This window comes from Haliotis cracherodii, unplaced genomic scaffold, assembly GCF_022045235.1.
Source record: "Haliotis cracherodii isolate W230 unplaced genomic scaffold, xgHalCrac1.p SCAF_17, whole genome shotgun sequence".
NCBI classification, from domain to species: domain Eukaryota; kingdom Metazoa; phylum Mollusca; class Gastropoda; order Lepetellida; family Haliotidae; genus Haliotis; species Haliotis cracherodii.
The window spans coordinates 20,888,348-20,895,472 of NW_027266272.1; the positions used below are offsets into that span (position 1 = coordinate 20,888,348).

The window sequence follows — 7,125 nt, forward strand, 5'->3', positions numbered from 1 at the left end:
TGACAAAATGTTTCTTACAAACCATCACTTGTATATGTCGTATTTAGTAGAATAGGTTATAGTAATTCTCTGAGAAAAATATTCACTGTGAATTGTGCGTAGGAATCAATGATAGTGTCTTTGTTTTTTATGACTTGAGTGTGCGCTATTATGATATGCCATCTGAAATTCAAAGCATCATCAGCAGAGAATAACCAGTCTCGAGTTTCCGTCAAAACAGATTCCTTTCCGCACAAAAGCCAAAACAACAGTGAAAGCTATATGAATGGATCACTGCAAATCAGTGATGACACTAGTTTTTCGCGACCCGAAACTCAAAACTGTACGCCCCGTGCTTTGGTTTATGCAATATGTTTTGTAAGAATAAATGAGGAAGGACGAATCAAACGTCATGCCTACATATCAGTGTTCCATGCTGTTAAGAGACATGAATAATGAATAAAATCGTATCGTATTGTTCTCCAGAATTGACCAATTTGGCGTCATCTAAAATTCCCATGTGCAAATAGCATATAATTATCATTAACTCACAACATTATGATAGTTTTATGTGTGGAGTTAGACACATGCGTTAAGGTGACACTAGGGCACATGTGTTTATCTTGAAGGCAGCAACATCTGCGACTGCCACGAACCAAAGATTCCTTGGTTTCCACAGATGTTAAACAGAGTTGGTGCCAATTATTAATCTTGCTGCACAATGGAATCTGTGATAACGTGTACTGACGGTTATTGATTGCTGTGATGCTCTGGGCCTCTGTGCCCATGTTTACGTTGCACTGTCTGGACCCCGTAAATTGTAAATGAACTGCTGAAGTAGTTGGACACACAAAACACTCGTTCCTGAAATGTTAGGACCCTAAAACTCCGAGTTTTGGACATTGTCCATCTAAAAGGTTGAGATGCGTTTGGCGATAAAGACAAAAACAAACATAATGGTAATGATCTGAACTGATTTACGGAAGACTGGTAAGTAACATACTTGTGTATGCCATTTCACAGACATATGACCCTTTCAATGTATCTCACTTTATTTAATATATCACTGAGAGGTTGCACATGTTTTAGCTTCTCTGCAATTGCGTGAGTGATTTGTCATCAACTTTCACTCTGCTTTTAGAAGAGATTTCTTATGAATATGGGAATAGGTTTGTCCGTTTTATTTATTTAGAGCGATCAGTTTCTCGTCAATTGACCCTCACTGATCCAATGGTACATGTTGTTTCACTATTTCCGATATTTGAAACACATCGTATTGTCTGTTAACAATGTATTTGACATGTTCTCTGAATAATGTAGTGTCGGCAAATCTGCATTTTGTATTGCCCTCCAACGAATTTTGAGAAATTACGTTTCTACAAATATTTAGGTCTGCGGTGATCAAACTGAAACAATCATGCAGGGTAATGTCTTTTTGAATAACCAGAACACTGATTAGCTAAGAATTCGGATTAACCTATTAAATATATGACCAGTCACATACCAAATGTGACGTACTGCTGAAATTGTATTTGCTATAGCGTTAGAATTATATCTCAGAATAAGAATGTTGAGAATGGAGACTTCTGATGTGATGAATTGAATTTTTATCATTTTTGTCAAAATCTACGATAATGTTTGGGACCCAAAATTTCACTGCTTCAAACACGCGATTAGTTTTCTGCGAAAGGAGGAGCCGACATCAGGACATCCAGCATACAACTTATTTTTAGCTCACCTGGCCTTAAAGGATTTTGTTGCCGCAGGTCGTCCCTCGTCGGCGTACTCGATGCAATTGTTTTACATTTTTGACATCACCGAAATGGCTTGATGGTTCAACTGAAATTGTATTCAATAAACACCGAATAGACATCTCCTTCCATTGATTTACCCACCTGACCTGAACAAGGAATAAAGGAGACCAGTGAGACCGCTTCACCTATTTCATATTTAGATCTATGCATAAACATTCTCCACATGTCTACATTTCGCAACTTTTGAGGTACAATCGAGCATGTTCTTTAACGAAGATTACAACTTTGTCTCTGCAATTGTTTGATTCAATTACTCAGATAAGCTTTCAAACAGTTTAATGGTAGACATATGGAGGAAAGTTCCACATTTCACGCATCAATGACAAAGATAAAGTCCAAGTCAATTCACTTTTTTCACTTGTCCCCGTGTTTTTACGGAATCAATTGATTTGACTTTGAATGTGTTTGTGACAGGTGCCAACAGTGGGGCAGGATACGCTCCCCCATGGTATCATCACTGTTTGAAAGAAATTAATAAACACATGCTTAGTATAGTGGGAATCGTACAATCGACTCTCAGATAACAGATTTGTTATGGACATGAAAAGGGTTTTGTCGCTCTTATTCCCCTGCATTAACCAATGACAGAGACTGCAAATGCCATTGTTTAAACAAGCACGTGGTTTCGTTAAATATTTAATGGAAAGCAATGAATAGAATATGGGAATGCATTGTACGAAAACATATCAATAATTAAAGCATCCCTGGATCCTAACTTATGTTTGTTGCAAAAGACAACTAAATGGATCCGTGTTCCTGCTCGCTGATTTGGTTGATACAGTGATGCAAGTCATCGTCTTCCAATTGCGTAGATCGATGCTCACGTAATGGATGGTCGGGTTCAGCATATATATATATATATATATGTGTGTGTGTGTGTGTGTGTGTGTGTGTGTGTGTGTGTGTGTGTGTGTGTGTGTGTTTCTTAGTGCCGTGACAAACGTTGTCCTACTTGCAGAAATATAATTGAAATATAATTGGAGGCTCTTTAGTCCAAATTACAAAGGACACTAAATTTACTGTAAAACAAAATATGACTTGTGATACTAGAAATGTTATTTATTTGATTGTTTGTAGTGGATGCATGAAAAGTATATCGGAAAGACAGAACTCAAATTGAAAAGAAGAATGAATCTTCACCGTTTACAAACAAGCATGAAATACTCACATCCCCCGCCAATATGTCGGATGTGTGCAGTGCATAAGCTCCTCTGCACTATGTTCACTGGGCCTTTTTGTAAAGAAATATAGTACGTTTTTCAAGATCTGCTCCGGAAAGGAGGACTACCGCCATTTTCAGTCTAGATCAAAGTCGTTGCCATGGAAACTCGAAAAATAACTTTAAAAGAAAATCCCAAACTATCAAAAGGCACCAGTTCACCACTAGATCCATCAATCTGCAAAATATGGTGAAGAAATATGGTATGGTTTCGAAGATCTGCTCCGGGGACGAGGACTACCGCTATTTTCAGTCTAAAACTACTTTTTTTTAAATCCCAAACTATCAAAAGGCACCATTTCACCACTAGATCTATCTATGTGTTAAGTTTGGTGAAGAAATATGGTACGGTTTTCGAGATCTGCTCCGGAAACGAGAACTACCGCCATTTTCAGTCTAAATCAAAGTCGTTGCCATGGAAACTCGAAAAATATTTTTTTTTTAAATCCAAACCTATCAAAAGGCACTAGTTCACTACTGGATCTATCTATGTGCTAAGTTTGTTGAAGAAATATGGTATGGTTTTCAAGATCTGCTCCGGAAACGAGGACTACCGCCATTTTCAGTCTAAATCAAAGTCGTTGCCATGGAAACTCGAAAAACTACTTTTTTTTAAATCCCAAACTATCAAAAGGCACCAGTTCACCACTAGATCCATCAATGTGCAAAATATGGTGAAGAAATATGGTATGGTTTCGAAGATCTGCTCCGGGGACGAGGACTACCGCTATTTTCAGTCTAAAACTACTTTTTTTTAAATCCCAAACTATCAAAAGGCACCATTTCACCACTAGATCTATCTATGTGTTAAGTTTGGTGAAGAAATATGGTACGGTTTTCGAGATCTGCTCCGGAAACGAGAACTACCGCCATTTTCAGTCTAAATCAAAGTCGTTGCCATGGAAACTCGAAAAATATTTTTTTTTTAAATCCAAACCTATCAAAAGGCACTAGTTCACTACTGGATCTATCTATGTGCTAAGTTTGTTGAAGAAATATGGTATGGTTTTCAAGATCTGCTCCGGAAACGAGGACTACCGCCATTTTCAGTCTAAATCAAAGTCGTTGCCATGGAAACTCGAAAAACTACTTTTTTTTAAATCCCAAACTATCAAAAGGCACCAGTTCACCACTAGATCTATCTATGTGTTAAGTTTGGGGAAGAAATATGGTACTGTTTTCAAGATCTGCTCCGGAAACGAGGACTACCGCCATTTTCAGTCTAAATCAAAGTCGTTGCCATGGAAACTCGAAAAATATATTTTTTTAAAATCCCAAACTATCAAAAGGCACTAGTTCACAACTAGATCTATCTATGTGCCAAGTTTGGTGGAGAAATATGGTACGGTTTTCAAGATCTGCTCCGGAAACGAAATGTGTAGGACGGACGGCCAGACGGAAAGACGGTCGGATGGAAGGACGGCCGGACGGCCGGACAGCACCCATTCGTGGCGGGGGATAATAAAGCAGCCTAACAACCGCACGATTCCACTCAGTGAACATTTAGTTAAGAATTGACCTTCACTTTGTGTGAGTTCATTGGAGTATGAACCTGCATTGAGTGAGGGCCAAACTGTATGAACGTCGGAGCTTGCGACGATGTTCATACAATGTCTGGCCCTCACTCTATGAAGGTTCATACTCCAATGAACTCACACAAAGTGAAAGTCAATTCTTATAATATTTTATCACAATTTCTTACCTGAAAGGATGTAGATCAAGATCTAAACACAATTTTATTTAGTACGTGTGACTTCATGTTTACACTGACAGCCTTACAACAACCAGCTATATCGCGGAGTAAAATAGTTCCTCAAAAAGAGAGGTGACATGGGCGTATGGATGCACAACTTGCTATTCAGAAACATCTTACGCAGCACATGCGTTCAAATCATATCCTCATTAGATGAGAAAGGTCTGTAAAGAACTACCTCAGTAAGTCAGTCACGATGACAGCGCGTCGTAATACATTTACATCAAGTACAAGACGTCAAAATGGCCGACACGATAAACGTGACGGGAGAGAAGTTGTTAATTAACCTGTAGCGGTTACATGTGTTAGTCATCATTGATCAACTGACCGATCATTGAAAGGTGAATAAAGATGCGTCAAACAGACACTAAGGTAAATTCATAGATTGCTGGAGACGGTCAATGTCAGCCTAGGCACGGATCGAGTCGATACTACGATAGTTTAGATGTGCATTTCTTTGTTTATTCATTAGGCTGGTCCGTAGCGAGGATATTCGTGAACAATAATGCACTCACGCTCTCTGACATTTCTCAATGTATACTGAAACGCTGAGACCAAGAATAAAGGTTATAAATGATCAGAACGAACGCCTATGCATGTTTTCGTGCTAGGGAATTCCCAGGGGTTTCCCCAGGAATGTGGAAGTAGTCCGTCAGTGTTTACGTCATTTCAAGAACATGGCCTCGTGAAAAACGTATGAATGTCAAATTGTGTCGTTGATACACTTATGAACGTCAACTTCGCGGTCATGTGACCGACCTCTCGTCCAATGGAAAATCCGTATATCGTGTAAACTTCAAATTAAAAAATTATAATTAGGAGATAAATATTTCGTTTTGTAAGATTTGCGTGATGTTATGCTGAATGGATGTACGGAAATTTCATTTGAACACGACGCCGCTCACCTTCGAAAAGATGCATGATATGGGGTGCCGCGAAACCGATCAATGGTTTCGAGGTACTCCAATAATGAGGGTCCATTTTACGAAAGGGGTGGTCACATGTTCAAGCTCATTTCTCAGAAAATAAACAAACAACAGGAAATATCACAAATTCAATTCTTTATCACAGTTCCTCATCTTACTTGTAATTTGTAGTTATGCGTATCTATGAAATACAAATAATCAAAATTAGAAAAGACGTACATACTGTTTGGCCCCTGTACAAGATAGTGTCAACTCGCCTGAAACTGAGGTGGTGACAAGAGACGTCAAACGTGCGAAATTTCAGACATGCAGCTTAGCTGGGATTGAAAAAGTTGTTTACTGTTACAGTGGAATAACATATGTGAGAGAGGCCGTGGAAATTAGCAGAAGAATTAACCTGGAAATTACTCACGGGAGCAGTGGACAGTGGCAGGATATTTGTATCTATGACAGGTACCAAATTACGTTCGTTAGCGAGCTGCTGCTGTCTCTGAAAAATGTTCGAATAATGTCGTTTTTGAGACGAGCTCGAGTCAATGGAATACGACTTCAACGATTCATCGGATTTGTGGCCGGTAATTCTGCAAATCTCGCGATTTTCAATACCTGCGTTTGACAGCAAAGTGACGGCAGTTTGCAGTGTGAAATTCCCGGTCTTGGATAATGTTTATGCTGCGCTCAAATGGCGGCCCCCTGATGTGCCTGTGTATGGCAGCACGCAACCCAACAAAACTCGATTTTGAGTAAAGTTCTCCCTCAGCATTTCTGACTTCGGCATAAAAGAACCTCAGTCTCTCATTCAGTTGAAAAGCAGGAAGCTCTTCGAACGTGGGTTCAAAACCTCGGAAACCAAGCCATTCTGGAAGTGAAAAGATTGCCTTGTTCAGGGTACAAATGTGACGGTAAGTGGGAGTATTTCGTTATTATTACGGTGTCGTGTTTAAATGAAATTTCCGTATATCCATTTAGTGTAACATATCTCAAATCTTACAAAACGAAATATTTAATTTATGTTAAGATTTTGGTCAATCTCGTTATATTATTGCCAATTTTTGCGATGACACATTGGTCACGCTTTACATTGCTATTATGGCAATGGTGTAAGGGAGGTAACTCTCGCTGATGTTGATCGAATCTGCGTAGGAATTTTTTTTTATGTGTTTATGTATTCTTTTATGTTTCAATGGCTTACGTCGAAATATTTTAACTCCCAGTAGATTTGGAGAGGTTCCTATCCACGATGTCCTGTACTGCTTTTGTATCAAGGGACGCGAAGCGGTGACTGGACGCTTGAACTTTGGGCTCTACGGAAACGCTGGCTGTATTTCCTAGTTCGGGGGCCATCTCAGAACGGTTTTCAGCTTCAACAGCTTTTTGTGGGTTATAATAAGAACAAAATTAGGTGGGTGTATGAAAGTCATTATAGAGTTGCAA

General features: G+C 39.1%; 1 long non-coding RNA gene across 1 annotated transcript; it reads right to left on the reverse strand.

Moving 5' to 3' along the window:
* Positions 1-5,734: 5,734 nt before the first annotated feature.
* LOC139464521 (uncharacterized) lies at positions 5,735-7,125 on the reverse strand. Its single transcript, XR_011653111.1, has 3 exons — positions 6,884-7,125; positions 6,298-6,550; positions 5,735-5,954 (listed from the first exon to the last, which is right to left on the reverse strand). It is a non-coding gene; the product is annotated as an uncharacterized lncRNA (long non-coding RNA).